This window comes from Arachis duranensis, chromosome 3 (genome assembly GCF_000817695.3).
Source record: "Arachis duranensis cultivar V14167 chromosome 3, aradu.V14167.gnm2.J7QH, whole genome shotgun sequence".
Taxonomy (NCBI): domain Eukaryota; kingdom Viridiplantae; phylum Streptophyta; class Magnoliopsida; order Fabales; family Fabaceae; genus Arachis; species Arachis duranensis.
In genome coordinates this window covers 110,162,863-110,176,270 of record NC_029774.3, presented here as the reverse complement: position 1 = coordinate 110,176,270, position 13,408 = coordinate 110,162,863, and the positions used below count along the sequence as shown (strand labels likewise).

Here is a 13,408-nt window from a genome sequence, read left to right as displayed (position 1 = left end):
CGTCCAAAAAAAAAAAGTTTTTTTATTTTTTTTCGTTTAACAGAATCTGTATTAGCTGGTTTACCTGCTTCTCTTTGACCTTTTTAATGCCTTGGGGCTGGACTTGACCCTCAAGTAACTGAAAATTGATAAATAAATAAAACATTCAGAAAAGTAGAAGACCAGGTTTCATGTTTGTTACCTCCAGAAATTGTTATTACAGAACTTAAATGAATCCAAATCGTCTGATATAACAACAGAACCAACTTCCAAACAATAAATGAAAAACTATGAACCTAAAATGACGAACAAATTCTTGCTTACCTAATAAAGTGTGCTGAATATGATGATAGTAAAGGTTACGCTGCTCCTGATCCTCCTTTTCTGATATCTTACGACCCACGAAAGAAAAAATTGGGTCGAGAAAAGGAAAATCAGGAGATGAATAAAAGATTGTCAAAGAGAGAGGCCTATTAGAAAGTGAGTGTAAGTTAACGATTTTCTGTTACAAGAATGAGGAGCCAGTGAGGACAAAGAATCTCTGACCTCAAAAAGTAGTCTTAACCATTTGGCTTTGCCACATCAACTAGTTGTAATCTCTCGGAAATGGCAATGGACCATGCCACTTTGCCACATAGTTATATTTACTGCTAAAAAAGGGGATTGACATAACTAAGATACTAAGAAAATTAGCTATTATCTAGAGGGACACAACTTGAGAGGGCTATTATTGCTTTTTCTTTTTTTCCTTTTGTGTTTTTTTTAAGAGAACTCTTATCTAGATGACCAACGTATGAATGTATGATGTAGAAGCAACGTTTTATTGCATCTGTTTTGACATCTAGATGGCAGATAAACATTCACCATATTTATCTTTGAACCATCTTCTTGGAATGTTGTAGCTTCTTCAAAACTACCTTCTAAACGTTCCATGCTAAGAATAGAGGGGTCAAACAGAAACAAAATTACAGGGTTGTGATCGGTCGCGTCAAACATTGTCACGTTTTATTTTTGTCTTAGAAATTAGGGAAAACGTTGCATTATTTAAGTCATAAGTGGAGTCTACTAAAATAACATGTCTGGTCGCGTAAACATGTCATGTTGTTCCATTCTTGAGGAAAATGCTTGCATATATCAGAGTCACTCTTAAATGTTTAACAATGGTGAACCCCGCGGCAAATTATCATTAACTCACCCTATAACTAATTAGAAACATTAGAAAAATGATGTGGCCTATTCTTAAAGCTGTTCTTTTAATTTATTTAACAGTATTAAGTAATCAATTATATTAATTATTTGATTTGAGGAGAATAAATTAATTGATTTTGTTTTGATTTGTATTAATTTTTTATCTTTTGTATTTTGATTAATCATTTTTAAAAATATTATAATTTTTACTTGACATATTTATAAGATATTTTTTATTTATTTAACTTAATTTATTGTGCTAAATAATTATAATTAATTTATTATATCAATAATTTAATTTAATTAATTCAAATATATATTATTAGATTCAATTTATTGTCACATTAATGTTTGAGTTGTTTACTAAAAGTTTCTCTTAATTTTTTTCTTGATTGTAAATATTTCAATTTTAAATTTTAGATTTTTATTCATTGTTTATATTTCTTTTTCTATTTTAGATAAATTTTAATAAAAACAGTTCTCTCTAATAGGTTTTTTTGTTATGACAATAAAGAAGGTAGTTCAAGAATAAATTTGATCTCATATTAAATTATATTTGTTCAAAGGGCCCCGCTACACATACAAGCAAATAACGCATACAATCCTTACAAGTTGGCCCAACTCAGGTTTAATCTACGCGCACTCTCTCTATTTAAATGGAGCATCAATTTCACGCGCGTTACTCGAACGATTACGCTTCGAAAAAACCGCTCGTTATGGCTCACTCTTCCTCTTCTCCTTCAAAGATAACACAAATCCTCAAGTTTCGAGCAACATTCCAAACTGAAGAGACATTTGAACTCGTCGCGAATAATAGCAGAAACCATCAACAAAATATTATTCAAGGTACGTTATTGTTTTACTCATCTTGTACATTTTCCACATTTTTGTTTCTGATTTAGAAATCGAAGAACTATATTTTACTGTTCTTCTATGTTCTTCTAGGTTTTATTGATCTTCTTGTTCTAAGAAATTGAACACATGGTGTAAATATATTTGATCCAATTATAAGTAAATTTTTTTCCATAATTAAACTCTCTCTGGTGTATTCAAAATGTCTAATTTACAGGTACTATAATATAAAGTGGTGATCCAGATAGATTGGAACCCATATATGACGGTCTGCATAGAGATCTGCATAATACACCCAAACACAGACTATAAATACACCCGATAAAAAATTAAATTTACACCTCTGCTGCAGATTTTAACCCAACACTACCTGAAAGCCACTTGTTGTCCACAAGATCAAAATTAATTAAACTCTCTCTAGTGTATTCAAAATGTCTGATTTACAGGTACTATAATATGAAGTGGTGATCAGATAGATTGAAACCCATATATGACGGTCTGCATAGAGATCTGCATAATACACCCAAACACAGACTATAAATACACCAGATAAAAAATTAAATTTACACCCCTGCTGCAGATTTTAACCCAACACTACCTGAAAGCCACTTGTTGTCCACAAGACCAAAGTTTAGCAGAAAATCATTCCAATTCCTATCAAATGAGTCTTTGCTATGAGAGTTTCATTTTCCCTCTCTGCTACATGTAATCAATTGATTCTTAATCTCGTTTTCCTTTCTATTTGTACTCCGAACTCTTGTAGAAAAACCTGCAACCTTGGTATAGTTCATGTAAAATTTTCCAGCATCTTCAAGGGTGGTAAAGGTCATTCCAACTTTCGGAACAAACTGGTCATCAACAACAGAGAGGTTGCAGAATACACCATGTCAAAAACTATAAATACACCATGTCAAAACGAAGCTGGAGTTACAGAGAGAAAAACTAACGTCAATGACGAAGAACAAACCAATGAGAAAGGAGAGGAAAAGAACAATCGAAAAACCAGGGGAAGACGCGCGAGAAGAAGAACGATGAAATTTGAAAAGAAAGAAAACAAAGAAGGAAACAAATCTTTTAAATTTGGTAGTTATACAAACGCGGGATCTTTGTATAGCGCGTGTAAGTGACGTAGGAGTTACAGCGCATTTTAGTGGATTAGGCGTTAATGAACTTGTAATAGTTACAAGCCCTAATCGCTTGTATACTAAGCTTTTCTCTTGCTCAAATCGATTTTAACATAAGAGTGAGAAATTTTGAAAGTTTTACTCATCAATTATAAAAAAATGTCTACAAATTTAACCATTAATGTTATTTAAAGAGAAATCTTTGAAAAGATAAAATTCTAATTGAAATATTTTAATTTAAGGTTTAATTATTCTGTTGGTACTTATAGTTTTACTAAATTTATAATTAGGTCTATATATATTTTTTTTCTTTCAATTGGGTCCTTTTACATTACTTTTAATTTTATAATAAGATTATTTCTAGTGTAAAAAAAGTTAGAGTTAATTGAATATTTTTTCTCAAATTGAAGGTATTCATAATTAAAAATTTAACTAGATCTTTGATCGCATGTATTTTGGGAGAAATATCCTGTTAATTTTAACGTTTTTTACATGAAAATGACCTAATTACAAAATTAAAAGTAATGTTGGAATTTAATTAAAAAAGAAAAAAAAGTATAGACACCTAATTAAAAATTTAATAAAATTGTAAGAATTAACAGAATAATTAAACCTCAATGTAATTACAAATTATATATTACTATTAATGAGTAATTATTATACTTTGAAAACAAATAAAATTATTACTCATTGATTTCATTATTTTCAATATTAAAAATAGTTAAACTTTAAATTCAATTAACTTTATAAATTTTTTATAACAAAAATTATTATACAAAGTTTTATTTTAAAAAATTAAAAAAATATTTTATACAATTCTGTATATTATTTCATGCAAGACATAGAAACAATTAAGAGAATAAAGAATTCTCAATTATTACTCAATTAAATAAATGCACTCGTGTAGAGAACTTAAATAAAATGATTAAAACACATTTTTTAAATTTTCAACCCATTTTTTTTTGTGATCTACAGGGTCAAAGACCCAACAAAAGAAAGAAAGCAAGAAAAGAAACACAAAGTAGAAAGAAAAATTAAGACCATCTAACTCTAAGGGTCCCTAAGTAGTCACACAGCAGGGCATCTCTAATATCCACGCGCGGGGGTGGGGGCTCGATCAAGAAGGTGTAATCCAAGGGGGAGGTCTTGTCCCTTCTTGAAAAGAAGATCCATCACCGAGTTTGCTTCACAAAGCGAATGCCTCCAAAGGATTTGTTGCAGGTGTGCAGCCAAGTTACGGATGTCCTGAATCAAAGGAGCACATAGATGAGCTGGAGAACATCCATGAGTGATAAATTTGACAGCAGCAGCCGAGTCCGACTCTACAACAAGATTTTGGTAGCCGTTCATTGTAGCAATATTCAGCCCGTGAATGATCGCATGCATTATTGAGTAGTTGCCTAAATTGCACGAGTAACCTTTCAAGATCCTCCCAGCTGAATTCCTGAACACTCCCACACATAGCATTACTTCTCTGAGTATACCATGAACCATCAACATTCAACTTAACATACTCTCCGTCCGACACTCCCTAACAGCTTGTATATTTCATGGATTTAACTTGCTTTTAACCACTTTTAGGAATTCCTCAGCCCGCGCTTGAATTTGGTGAACAACACTAGTGTTAGGAACAGTCTCTTCATTTAACACAAGTTTATTCCGGAAGTACCATAAAGATGACACAACAACACCAAATAAGCATGAACAATTATTATGAGAAGTAGGGTTTAGTAATAACCAATCATTGAGGTCTATGTTGAAGAACAAGTTGCTATCATCAGGGGGATAAGTATTCGCCATATGCTCCTAGCATGGAAACAGTCCCGAAGCACATAAATGACTGATTCTTCATGGTTACGGCACTAAGGACAAGCATCATCAGTGGTCAAGTGTCGGTGTCTTCTTTCCAAGTTTGTAAGGATTACGTTATGTGCCACCAGCCAGAGAAAGGTTCTGGCACGCTCAGGACCCTGTCACATCCACACCAACCAAAAGATCTTATTGGAAGTATCGTGAGCCTCCATGAGATTTTGATAGGCTGACTTAGTACTGAAGGATCCATTCGGGGAAGGTCTCCAGGCAATGTAATCAGCTCCCTTCCACGGGGACGGGGGAGAAATAGCAACAATCTTCTTGATAGTATCCTCTGGCAGCATCTCCTGAAGCTTCTCAATGTGCCACTGTCCTGAGACATTAAGAAAATCCATCAACATATCAGAATAATTGACATTATTGCTTACCTGGCTTGCGATTTTGCTTAGACATCCTACACCAGTTGGGATCCAGCAATGATCCCAGAAGTGAATTTGGGAGCCATCACCAATTCTCCAAATACAATTGCGTTCAACATTGTCTCAAGTAGAGCAAATACTCTTCCAAAGATTCGAGTTGTTTCGCTTCCTTTCCACTTTGGGAATGATATCCGTGTCGCTGCCATATTTTGATCTGAGGACTCTAGCCCAAAGAGCAACCTTTCTCTCAATAAGCCCCCATCCAGTCTTCATCATAAAGGTTTGATTCATTTGGCTTGCATGTCTAATGCCCAGACTCCTAAATTTTTTTGGCTCACAGAATTTCTTCCAACTAAGTAGATGTATCTTCTTAGTTTGTTCTGTATCTCCCCAGAGAAAATTCTTGTAGATAATTGTATTACAAGTAGTAGAAGGTAAAACATCAAATTGTATATTATATATTGGCATAGAGGATAGGACATATTTCACCAGAGTTACTCTTCCATCAAGAGAAAGTGAGGAAGCTTTCCAAAAATTGAGCCTAGTATGAAGCTTGTTGATAATGCCCTCAAAGGTATGCTTGGACACTTTGCAGTGAAGAATAGGAACACCTAAGTATTTTCCTAAGTTATCAGTTCTGGAAAATTGCAAGAAGTTGCTCACCCCTGCTCGAACATTGTGTCCCTCATTCTTAGAGAAAAAGACCCTGGTTTTCTCTTTGCTGACACTCTAACCCGAGCTATCAGGAAGGCCTCGAGATACTTATTAATGATATTAGCTTGATCGAGATTTGCCTAGGCAAATAGAATAATGTCGTCCATGAAGCACATGTGAGAGATAGGGGGACCATCCTTTTTGAGACGAATAGGTTTCCAAAAGCCTTGCTCCATTACTGTACTAATGAGTTGGGAAAATCTTTCGATGTAGAGGACAAAAATGTACGGGGAGATGGGATCTTCTTGTCTAATACCCCTGGAAGGTGAGAATTCATCCAGTTCTTCTCCATTCCATAGCACCCTCATCCTTGCAGTCGAGATACAAGAGAGGATAAGATTGATAAAGGTTTGGGGAAGGACAATATCCACGAGTGTCTCCTTGATAAACTCCTACTTTAACTTGTCATATGCTTTTTCCAAGTCAATTTTGATAGCCATCCAACTTTTTTTTCCCTTTTTTCTATCTCATAGAGTGAATGAATTCTTGAGTGATAATTATATTATCAGAACTATGTCTTCCGGAGACAAAACTGCACTGATTAGGCATAACCAATTTATCCATGACTCTTCTCAATCGATTAGAAATAATTTTAGTAACCACCTTATAGGAAACATTACAAAGGCTGATGGGCCTCAGTTGTTTTAAATGTGAGACATGTTCAACTTTGGGGATAAGAGTGATAAGTGTCTCATTTACCTCTCTGATCTTGCTCGGTTCTTGAAAAATATTTCAGGTTAGCTCACAGACATTAGTGCCAACTTTATTCCACTGACTCTGGTAGAAGATGGCTTGAAGCCCGTCTCTGTTGGGGGCCTTCCAACTGTCCATGCCAAAAATAGCATATTTCACTTCCTCATTAATCACATTCTGGCCCATGATGTTGTTATCGGAGCTACTCAGGTGGGAAACATATCTTAAGAATAAAGGGAGTATGAGTAGGGCTGTCTGTATATAGATTTAAGAAGAAAATGGTTGCCATATTCTCCAGAGTCGCATTATTAGTTACCCATCACCATTGTCATTTTGTAGAGAGGTAATCTTGTTTCTGCGTCTTCTAATCATAGTAGAGCCATAAAAAAATTTGTGTTTTTATCCCCAAACTCGATTCACTTGCACCTAACTTTTTGGAACCACAGAATTTCCTCTTGAATGATTATGTGTTCATATTCCAAGCACAAGTCTTTCTACAGCTTCTCAAGGAAAGAATTCTGAGAATATCCCAAACTAGTAGCAATCCCCTGCAGCCTTCTAAGGATTCTATGTTTCCGTTTAATAATGTTACCAAAAACCAAGTTGTTCCAATGTTTAAGTTTGCTCTTAAACAAAGAAATACCCTCAGCCCAAGACACTTGAACATTCTAAGAGACATCCACAATATTTCTAAAATCTGGGTGGGTGATCCAGGCAGTAAGAAAAGAAAGGGTCGTCTCCTCTATTCTGCGTCATAGTATTGGAGAGTTGCAAACAGATAGGAGAATGGCCTGATTTGAGCATGGGCAGGTGTTTAACACAAGCCTCAGGAAAAGCAATTTGCCAATCTAAGTTGCTCAGCCCCTGTCCAGCCTTTCCGCGAGATTACCTCTCTTCCAAGTGAACGGCCAACCAGAATAACCCAAGTCAACCAAGCCACAGATTCAGACACATTCTTAAAACTCCTCGTAGGCACTTTGACTATTATTTATCGCCCCTCCACCCAAAAGACACCAAGGGAGATTGGTATTACTAGCATACAATTTAATGGAGTTCTAGAAGGATCTTCTGGTCACCCTTTGGGGCTACCGTAAACCGCAGTAACGAGCCAGGGGGTTGAGTTGTTACCTGAGCCAGAGACTTTGAGGTGAATAAACTGTCTATCATGTTCCAAAACGTCCACCCTCCAAACAGAGGAATCACATAAACACCATATGCCTCTAGCATGACCCACAACATCCACAACAAAGGACTTATCAAACCCCATCTTGTCCCTAATCTGTTTCCCTCGAGTACCATTGATGTGAGTTTCTAGAAGAAAAAATAAATTTGCCCTATACTCCTGGTGAAGATCCCGGATGATCGAGGGGAAGGCTTTGCTGCCAGCGCCCCTGCAGTTCCAGCTAATTATGTTCATCATTAACAAGACAAGGAAGAAGGAGCCACCAACGGCCAGAATCACTTGCGGTCAAGAGCCCATTGTTTCGGATCCACCCGGTCCCTGGAAGGCGATTCTTCCTTGCTTTCCTTGTCACCAGCTTCTGCCATTGGGACATCCGATTGCTTCACTTTGTAACCCCTGGGATCAGTTACCCCTAACCGTGCACCTGGCGGTTGTGGGTTCTTCTCTGAATTGAACAAGATGTTATCACGGACCACATACTGATCCAGATTCATACAAGTATCCTTCAAGGCATCGAAGGCTTCTCATTGGTCTCTCTCCACCCTCTTCATATATTCCTTGACAATAAGCTCCATACCTTCAAGCTCGGTATCTTTGTCTTTGTCTTTTGGAAATAATATTTTTTTATTTTAAAAAAAATCTATTCATTGTACTTGAAAAAATAGCATTATACATCGCAGATAAATTAAATTCACGAGTAGAATCGAAACACGTGATTTCGATTTCAATTCAATTAGAAGTTAGCGAAAAATGAGAATGAGTATACAGTTAAAGTCGCGAAAATTGGAAGGCAGAGGAAGAGGTATGCATTGGTGGTGGTGGATTAATAGGAAAGGAGCGGTGAGGTTGGAGAGAGAGCAGAAGAGATTGGAAGGATGGAAGGGGTAGAAAGCGTGAAGATAGTTGTGGAGTAGTTGGAGTAGAGTGAGATGATGGCTACGTTGCTTGTTTTGGTGGATTCGGTGAGGTCACAGTGTTGCTTGGAAAAGAGAAAGAAGAAAAAGATATATTTGGTTGTTGTTTTTAATTGTTATTAAATATAAATGATGAATAATAAAATAATATTTATAAAATAAAAATAAATTTTAAAATTAAAAGATAAATAAAAAGTAATCTATAAATAAAAATTATTTAATAATTATTTAAAAATTAAAAAATATATTTTGTTATTAAGATTATTTAATAATCCAAACGTTATAAGACTGCTATATCTTTTCTCATATAAATTATTGGAGATTGTACCTTGAGCGATGGACGAAGGAAATTAGCCGCGGATGTGAAGCACGCACCACCACACCAGAGAGGTTAGTGGAGTCAATGAGACTTTTATGTAATGTAAGATATTCAGACGTGAAATTTTTGTTTTTGCCTAAAACTCGAGCTACTTTGAAGATGCTATCATTTATGAGTTCTAATTTTAGCCAATAAAATTTAGCTAAATAGTATTACACCATCTATTATTTATCAATAAAATCAAATTTTTTGTCCCACTATAGTTATATCTCTTTCTAACCCAATGCTCTCCTAGTGTTTGAAATAGTATAGTTCAACCCTCTATTCTGTTGTGACCAAATCATCTCAGTGCAGCTCATACTCGGTTAGATTCTATTCACTTACAAATAATACAAAATAATGTCAACCTCAAATGAGAAACTAACAGCACAAACCAATAAAATAATACAAGATGAAGAAGAACCCCTGATCATTTTCAATAACGATGATGTGGAGGAAAGAGTACATAGATGTGCAAATAGTATGGTGGGAAGACTACTATCAGACAAAATATCAAATATTCTTAGATACAGTCAGCTATGTAAAATATATGAAGGAATCAAGAGGGTCTAAAAATAGTGGATTAGTGGAGCTAAAACCAAAGATATACCAAATATTCCTACAAAATGAAGTAGACCTAGAGAGAATAATGCAAGAAATTCCGTGGTTATTCAGAAACTCTTGATTGCTCTTGAAAAGGTGAAACAAAGGAGAAGAGCTAGCAGAAAAAGTGCTAGACAATGCAGAGATAAAGATGTAGCTTTGGAACTTTTCTAAACACTGCAAAATAAAGAAATTGGGAGCAAAAATAGACTCTGCAGTGGGTGAAGTAAAAGAGTGCAAAGTATAGGAGAATACCCGGGACCAAACCAGATTTCTCAAGGCAACAATCTAACTAAACATCAACAAACCCATTATGAGAGGCGTTATCATTAGCAACAAGAAAAATGGGCTAATATGGGTGTACTTCAGATATGAGAAATTGCCAAACTTCTGCTATTATTGTGGACTAATAAAGCATGAAGAAGGTAACTACCAAAAAGCTATTAATGTTGAAAAAAAAAGAAGTAGCTGCAGATTCAAAGAATTGGAAACATGTAGTGTAGATTCAAAAAATTGGGAACATGGCTAAAGGCTGATAGTGTGGGAGTGATAGTGAAAATGATAAAAGATGAAAGAAAAAAGAAAAGAGAGAAAACAAGGGATGGGAGAAAAGACGAGCCATAAAGAACATATAAAAAATGCTAGAAAAATTGAAGCAACTAACAATGGGTGAGATGCCAAAACAAGGAAGGAGAAAAGAGCGAGTAGAGAAAGAAGCAACCTCATGATCGAAAGTAACCCTAACGCCCTAAGGGGAGTTCGAAAGAAAGGAACAAATGAAGGGGAGGTCTAGAAGTCAAGAATAGCAAAAATGATACTGCAGTATAAACAGAGAACTAATCAAAGAGTAATGAAGCAAAAAAAAAGGGGAAGGGAGAGACAACAAGGAAAATGTGGCTAAAGAAAAAATGATTGTAGACCAAAAACAATATAAACACCTTGAGGTGCTATTGGATATCTGTTAGGGACTTGGGTATTATGGGGTGCTCAAAGTCCCACATCGAGTAGTATGGGATGCTTGATGTTGTATATAAGGAGAGTGGTTCTTCACCCTTAACAGCTAGCTTTAAGGTGTGGTTTCTCACTTTCCTTAGATACTTAACAATGGTATCAGAGCGTGGTTGTCGGTCCCATGGAAAGGGCTACCTATAGGCTGGATTAAGGTGAATACCGAATACTGATAGACCGTAGCAAAGTGGCTACCGTTGGGTCAGTGTCGATAGAGTGAAGCCGCCGTGGACGTCGGCTCTTTAGGGCCGATGTATTATTAGGGACTTGGTTTCCCACTTTCCTTAGATACTTAACAATATCACAAATGTGATAAAAAAACAATAAAAACAGCTGAAAAAATATAGAAGAGACAAATGAGGTTAGAAACTGTCAAAACAAAAAATGAAAAAGAAAATGTGAAAATGAGATAGCATAAGAAGAAGGCAGATGAGACAATGGAGATGGAGATTGATGAGCTAGAACTGAAGATACAAAAAGATTCCGAGGCGGCTAGAAGAGAAGCGGCAAAGGCTGGTGAGCAGCCATGCCAAGAACCATGAAACTGATCAGTTAGAACTGTCATTGGCTTGGAAATCAATGGGCAGTTCGAGTTTTAACAAAGCTCATTAAACAACAAGGACTCAACTTTTTAATTCTTTTAGAAACGAGGAGAACATAAGTTAAAATAATGAGGATGAGGTATAAAGGAGGTATGACAAATATAATGACAGTTGATTGCAAGGGTAAGGGGAGACAAAGGACTGGTTGACTTGCAGTACTTTAGGACAATTTCATAAAGCTGAAAATTAGATTATTATCCATCAACCACATTGATATGGAGGTAGAAATGGTGGAAACAAGGCAAAAATGGAGAGCAACAGAATTCTATGAACACCTAGAAAACGAAAATAAGCTACTTAGCTGGGAATTATTGAGCACACTTAGGCCGAATTTTGATTTGGCATGGATGATTTTTGGAGATTTCAATTAGATAGTTGGTCAAAAAGAAAAAACATGAGAAAATTCGGTTACATTCTCATAGATGCAAGGCTTTAGAGAGGTCATACAAATGAATGAACTCCTTGATTTGGGTTTTGTGGAAACACTCTTTTACATGGACAAACGGGCAAGAGAGTCAGCGACAATATTCAAAAGAGGTTGGATAAGACAATGGTAACCATGAAATGGAAAGTAATCTTCCTAAAAATAGTTGTTCAACATTTGAATAGATACAAGTCAGGTCATAGCACAATCTTGGTGGATCTCGAGGGAAAAAAAGTGGAATAAAAGAGCGAACTAAAGATCTCAAACAAATTAGCTCAAACATGATGATAGAACTACCAAGTTTTTCCACCAAAAAACTTTACAAAGACAGGAGAGAAATTAGATTAAGACAATCAAGGATGATATGGGTGTGATACACAAGGATGAAGAGAAGATAGAAGAAGTGTTGCTAGATTATTTCAACAATAGAAGCAAAGCAAGCGGTTAAAGTGGCGAGGAAAAGAATTGACATGGACAAAAGAAGTTATTTAAGCAAGAACTTCACATTGGAAGAAATAGCCAAGGCCTTAAAGCAGATGCACCCAGCAAAAGCTCCAGGTCTCAATGGAATGTCGGCTTTTTTCTATCAGAAAATGTGAAAAATTATGGGTAAGGATGTAACTGAAAGTGTATTAAATATTCTCAATCATGATGTTGATCCTACCCCTATTAATTCAACTCATATCTATTTAATTTCTAAATTTAAAAATCCTAGACATACAAAAGACTTTAGCCCAATTTCTTTATATAATGTAATTTTTAAGTTAGTTACCAAAAGAGTAAATTACCAATTATATCCCTGAATTTGTAAAACGCTGACAATAATAATCCTAAATTTTGTTAACGAAAATTATACTCTCAAAAATTTTAAAAATGCAACAAATCTGCCTAACCGTGAAGAGAGCCCTTCTCCGTTAAACGGAGCTTGGTAATGTGGCAGATGGAATTTCAACGTGGCATCTGTTAAGGCCTTCATTCCCCTTTCTCCTTTATCCCTAATTCATGAAACTCTAATTGCCCAATTCCAAGTAAAATGATGAACCCAATTTAGGAGACAACCATGAGACACATGTTGAAGGTGAAGAGGGACAATCTCATCCTGAAAAAGCTAATGGCCGGGGAAGAAAATGCAGGCCTTTCCTATGTCATGATGGAGCATTTTTAAAGGAGTACTAGGCTGATACAGAGGGACTGCCATGTCTCCTTCCACCTTATAAGAGGCCAACAGAAAAGCCTACAAAAAAGAGATCTCGACATGAATTATAGAGACAGAGTGGTAGCCAGTACAAACATAAGAGAAGTTATGGCAAAACAAGTTGTAAATATTGCAAAAAGGTAAATATAAAATCTTTCCATCTCTGTGTATGGTCTCAATCTCAGCACTGGTAAATCTCCCTTTCAAGACTCCACATTCATTGCATACTAGTGTTCCATTCTTGGATGATTCCTCCAGCCCAACAGATTTCTCGTTGGTTTCATCTATCCATTGAAAATAACGGCACCCACTGTTTTTCATCTGCCCAGCACAGAAGCCA

General features: G+C 35.8%; 1 protein-coding gene and 1 long non-coding RNA gene across 3 annotated transcripts in view; both read right to left on the bottom strand.

Moving 5' to 3' along the window:
• Positions 1 to 583, bottom strand: part of LOC107480092 (VQ motif-containing protein 31-like) — a 1,632-nt gene extending 1,049 nt beyond the window's left edge. Inside the window, exons 1-2 of one of the 2 annotated variants that reach the window (XM_021138775.2) lie at positions 304 to 583; positions 65 to 118 (exon numbers count right to left, since the gene is read on the bottom strand). The gene's annotated coding sequence lies outside the window, so the exon portion shown is untranslated. Of the gene's footprint in view, positions 1 to 64; positions 120 to 303 lie in introns of those variants that run through there. The other variant, XM_016100209.3, reaches the window with a different exon arrangement.
• A 1,683-nt stretch (positions 584 to 2,266) lies between these two features.
• Positions 2,267 to 2,628, bottom strand: LOC127745675 (uncharacterized). Its single transcript, XR_008006993.1, has 2 exons — positions 2,589 to 2,628; positions 2,267 to 2,360 (listed from the first exon to the last, which is right to left on the bottom strand). It is a non-coding gene; the product is annotated as an uncharacterized LOC127745675 (long non-coding RNA).
• Positions 2,629 to 13,408: the final 10,780 nt, after the last annotated feature.